Genomic DNA, 5840 nt, shown 5'->3' on the forward strand with positions numbered 1-5840 from the left:
TGATAGCCGGGCACCATCAGCTTTCTTTGCCACATTTGCTTATGTACCCATTTGTCTTCAGCGATCGTATCAGGGAGGTGAGCACACAATGATATGATTTTTTTTATTCTTTGATGCCTGATAACTGATCCCTTCAGCACTTCGTGATCACACAGGCTGCTATAATTCTTCCATGTGGGCTTTGTTACTTCTGAGCTAGATGGCTGCTTGTTTACCTTCAAGCCTTTAAGATCCCAGACACTATATCTTTTGATAGCCGGGCATCATCAACTTTCTTCACCACATTTGCTTTGTCTTCACCCGCTTTGTCTTCAGCGATTGTGTCGGGAAGGTGAGCATCATAGAATGCCAGTTTAGTGGAATAAAGTATTGGGGCCAGGACTTGGTGCCCCAACAGACTCGACTGGAAAACACTCCTAAAGTCCAACAAACAGTCCTTGAACTAACTACAAGCTTTTCTTTCCTGCCTTGTTTTGTTTTGTTGTCATTGGCTTGTTGGTTTTATCTTGTTGCTTGGTTTTGCTCTGTCTTGTTTATGTGCATGTCTGCTTTATGCCATACACATTTTGCATTTTATTAAGTTTCATTTAAAAAAATCTATTGGGTGCAGGACCATATGGCCGGACCCACTATGAGACGCGACATCTGCACTGACTCATAGCCCTACAGGGGACAACACTGGAGACACAGTGTGGGATTTGTGCCCGAGCTGACCCCACCACACCGAGGCAAAACACTAAGGGTGTGCAACAGAAAAGCAAGGGGAGCAGAGAAAGGAAGTCCCGAGGGAGTATAAAAAATAGACTTTGGGGTCAGGGCATGGCACCCCATCAGACCTGACCAGAAAACACTCCTAAAGGTCAGCAAACAGACCTTGAACTATTTGTAGGCTTTTCTTTCTCTCTTTCTTTTTTTTATTTTGTATGTCATTGGCTTTTTTGTTGTTGCTGTTGTTTTGTTTTTCTGTGTCTCTTTGCTTGGTGCTGTCTTGTTTTTATGTGCATATTATTATCTCTGCAGGTCTATATAGATAAGATAGGCTGGATAGACAATGTGGAGGAGAAAACAATGGGACCGATGGTTCCAGTGGAGACATGGGAAAGGGGGAGGTGGGCAGAAAGGAAGTGGTGCTAACCAACCCAGGGACAAGGGAACAATGAGTGATTCAAAACTAGTGGCAAGGAGGGCGTGGAAGGCCTGGTAGTGAGTGATCAAGGGCAATGTAACTGAGAGGAATTATTGAAACCCAAATGAAGGCTGAGCATGATAGTTGGACAAGAGGAAAGGAAAAGGAAATAGAGGAAAGAACTAGGAGGCATAGAGCATTTATACAGGCCTAAATATAGGCATGTACATTTGCAAATATATTTATATTGATGATGATGGGGAAATAGATCTATGTACATATATTTATAGGTTTAGTATTAAGGTAGAAGATGGACAATGGGTCTCCACTCAAGTAATCCCTCAATACAAGAACACTTTGTTCCATTAAACTGACATTCCATGATGCTCACCTTCCCGACACAATTGCTGAAGACAATGTGTGCATGAGCAAGTGTGGTGAAGAAAACTGATAGCGCCTGGCTATCAAAAGATATAGTGCCTGGGCTCCTAAGGGCTTGAAGGTAACCAAGCGGCCTTCTAGCCCAGAAACAGCAAAGCCCACATGGAAGAAGCACACCAGCCTGTGTGATCACGAGGTGTTGAAGGGATCAGGTAGCAGACATCAAAGAACAAAAAATCATCTTTGTGTGCTCACCTTCCCCATACAAACGCTGAAGACAAATGTGTGCATAAGCAAGTGTGGTGAAGAAGGCTGATGGTGCCCAGCTATTCAGAGATATAGCCCCTGAGGTCTTAAAGGATTGAAGGTAAACAAGCGGCCATCTAGCTCACAAGCAACAAAGCCCACATGGAAGAAGCACACCTGCCTGTGTGATCGCGAAGTGTTGAAGGGATCAGGTATCAAGCAACAAAGAACAAAAAAATCATATCATTGTGAATGAGGGAGAGTGCAGGGTGGGGACCTAAGGCCCATCTGTAGGCAACTGGACATCCCTTTGCAGAGAGGTAGTGGGGAGGAGGCGAGTCAGTCAGGGTGCAGTGTAGGATCAATGAAACACTCAACTTTCCTCTAGTTCTTAAATGCTTCCTCCATCCCCACTATCATGATCCCAATTCTACCTTACAAACCTGGCTAGATCAGAGGATGTACACTGGCACAGATAGGAACTGGAAACACAGGGAATCCAGGACAGATAAACCCCTCAGGACCAGTGGTGAGAGTAGCGATACCGGGAGGGTGGGGGGAAGGTGGGGTAGAAAGGGGGAACCTATTACAAGGATCAACATATAACCTCCTCCCTGGGGGATGGACAATAGAAAAGTGGGTGAAGGGAGACTTTGGGCAGTGTAAGATAATGATAAAATAATAATAACTTATAAATTATCAAGGGTTCATGAGGGAGGGGGTGTGGGGAAAGAGGGGAAAATGAGGAGCTGATACCAAGGGCTTAAGTGGAAGGCAAATGTTTTGAGAATGATGAGGGCAACAAATGTACAAATGTGCTTGACACAATGGATGGATGGATGGACTGTGATAAGAGTTGTATGATCCCCTAATAAAATGATTTTTTTAAAATCTATTGGGCTTCTGACTTAAGAGGGTATATGGATTTTATTCCTGCGATTTCACTGTAGGCAGTTTTAGAGAAAAACATCATGTGTAATTTAAATTAATTACAATGAAATAAAATGAAAAATGCTCTGCTACGTCCGTGATGTGTCAAGGGTTTAACCACCATGTGTAACTCCCTAACTCACTCACTGCCATTGAGTGGACACTGACTCATAATGACCCTGTAGGGCAGGATAGAACTACCTCTCTTTGGGTTTCTAAGGTTTTAAACCAGCAGTTCTCAACCTGTGGGTCGCAACCCCTTAGGGGGTCGCCCGATTCATAACAGTAGCAAAATGACAGTTATAAAGTAGCAATGAAAATAATTTTATGGTTGGGGGTCACCACAACATGAAGAACTGTATTAAAGGGCAGCAGCATTAGGAAGGTTGAGAACCACTGGTTTAAATCTTTCGGGGAGCAGATGGGCTTATCTCTCTCCCCCAGAAAGGCTGGTGGGTTTGTACCACTGACCTTGTGGTTAGCAGGCTAACCAGGGCTTCTGGCTAACATATTGGAATGTGCAGACATCGATCTTTCCATAATCGCAGAATGTTCCAGTGCACAGCACCGCTCTAGACATTGTACTTAGGTGCCAGCAAGGTGGCTCTAGCTCATGGTGACCTTATGTAAAACAGAACAAAACCTGCCCAGTCATGCTCCAGCCTCACAGTTGTTATATCTGAGCCCATCGTTGCAGCCACTGTACCAATTCACCTCTTTGAGATGGCCCTCGATTTTACCGACCTTCTCCTGGAGCTGGTCCCTTCTAATAACATGTCCAAAGTACAGGAAATGAAGTCTTGCCAGTCTCACTTCTAAGAAGCATTCTAGCCATACTTCTTCTAAGACGGGTTTATATAGACATACCCCGTACCCACTGCTGTGGAGTGGATTCTGACTCACAGCCACCCTGTAGGGCCCCAGGAGAACTGCCCCATTGGGTTTCTGAGACTACAAATCTTTATGAGGAGATAACTATAAGTACTCACTGCCCTTGAGTCGAGTCCGACCCATAGCGACCTCGTAAAACAGGCGAACTGCCCCTGCAGGTTTCCAAGGCTTTAACTCTGTACAGGAGCAGAAAGCCTCATCTTTCTCCCATGGAGTTGCTGGTGATTTTGAACTGCTGACCTCGCGGTGCGCAACTCGACGGGTAACCCCCTATACTCCCAGGGCTCTACTAGGAGAAGAGGGCGACCCATCAATGTTTGCTGAGCAGGAATAATTAAGAATCAACTGTCTCACCATCTCTAGCTTTCGTAAAGCTCGCTGGGTTTACCTCGTTTTTTGCAAAGGTTAATTGCCTGTTTAAATTTTCATCGATATGTGGTGGTTGGTATTTTCATTGCATTTGGAAATGAAATTAATAAGCTGGGCATTGGGGAATGTTCACCGCATGCCGAGTCACCAGAGTAAGTCATTGTTGTAATGATGTGCATGCTGTTTGGGGAAAGTGGAAGATTCACTTGGAGGTACTAGAATAAATGTGAAATAAAATATCTTTTTTCAAAGAACTGTTGAAAGAACATTTGGCAAGTGAATTGGCACATGTGCTCAGGCCAAAGGGGGAAAAATGAGGAATTGTGCCTTCCTTGTTTTTCCTTTACCGAGTGGGTAAGAGTGTTTGGGAGACAGTCATTCTTTTCCTTATTTGGCATGGAGACGGCCATTCTGCCCCTAGTCAGGGTCTGTGGAGACGACAGAGTTTTCCTATCATCCTATGGCCTGTTGCTAGACAGGAGCCCAGACTGACCTTGACCAAAATGCAATCAGATCTTTCTCTGCTCCACTGCTTGCCAGTGTTTCATGATTTGGGCTATCCTAGAGGGCAGCTCTGTATGAGGGGAAGCTGTTACCGATCGTAGTCTTCTTTATTTAACGTTTGCAATGAACTTGTATGTCCAGACTCCAAGTCCACTTTAGTTTTACTTTTCTCCTTTTTTAGCAGCTCAGGCCGATAATGAGATCTGAGGGGCAAGGAGTTCGGAGAGTTTTTGTTTTTTCAGGAAGCAATATTTTTATTTAATTTAATTATTTGGTGTTAAGCCTTCTTTTTTTGTCCCCTCAACACCACCACCCTCATCCTGACCCACCCCCATCCCTCGCCTCTTCATAGCCTTCAAAGTCTTGTCTTTCTTCTTCTTTGTTTTTCCTTATAACAATGGTAATATCAAACATTTAGCTTATTAAGATTGACTGAGTTTGCTAAGCATAATGTTCTCTCCTTTTTCCACATCTTGTGGTGTTTAAGATCATCACTGGTTTTTAATGGATGCACAAAATTTCACCTCATGAATATACCAGAGCTGTTTATCCATTCCTCTATAATTGGGGTTTTGGGTGTTTCCATGTTTTGGCTATCATGGAAATTGAGGCAATAAACGTAGAGGTGCATATGTCTGTTCATTGTAGATGCTTCGTCTCTTTTGGTTATGTACCCCCTAGAGAGGCTGCTGGGTCCTAAAGTCCTTGGGTTTACACTGGTTAAAGTAAATGGCACACTGATTTCCATAGTGGCTGTACAGTTCTCGAGTCTCACTAGCAATACAAACGTGCTCCAGTCTTTCTCCATCCTCTGCAACATTTGTTATTTTCTGCTGTATGAAGTTTGCCCAACATGTCAGTGTTTTCATTTGTATTCTGCTCGCTAACGATCGTGAACATTTCCTCACAGAGTTGGTGGCTACCTGCATGTCATCTTCGGCAAATTGGCTGTGCATGCCCCATTTTTATTGGATTATTTATCGAATTATTTATTTAGTTATCAAATATTTCTTGTTGCGATGTTGCCGTTTTCTATAGATTTTGAAGAGAGGACCTTTATCTAATGTATTATTACTGAATATTTTTTCCCAATGTGTGGATTCCTGTTGACTTTTTTGACAAAGTCTTTGGATGTGCATGAATGTTGTATGTTTAGTAGATTCCAATTCTTTATTTCATCTTCTATAATGTGTATGTTTTCATTATGTTTGGTAGCATGTTTGTGCCTTGTATTCGGGTCTTTAAGTTTGTCTCTATTTTTTCTATTGATGTTCCTAGTAATTGTGCAATGTTTAGTTAGGTCTTTGATCCGTCCTGAGTTTGTTTTTGTATATGGTATGAGGGATGCGTCTTGTTTCATTCTTTTTCAGGTGGAGATCCAATCTTTTCAGTA

Source organism: Echinops telfairi, unplaced genomic scaffold, assembly GCF_000313985.2.
Source record: "Echinops telfairi isolate 266 unplaced genomic scaffold, ASM31398v2 ScPeMD7_3533;HRSCAF=4204_0, whole genome shotgun sequence".
NCBI classification, from domain to species: domain Eukaryota; kingdom Metazoa; phylum Chordata; class Mammalia; order Afrosoricida; family Tenrecidae; genus Echinops; species Echinops telfairi.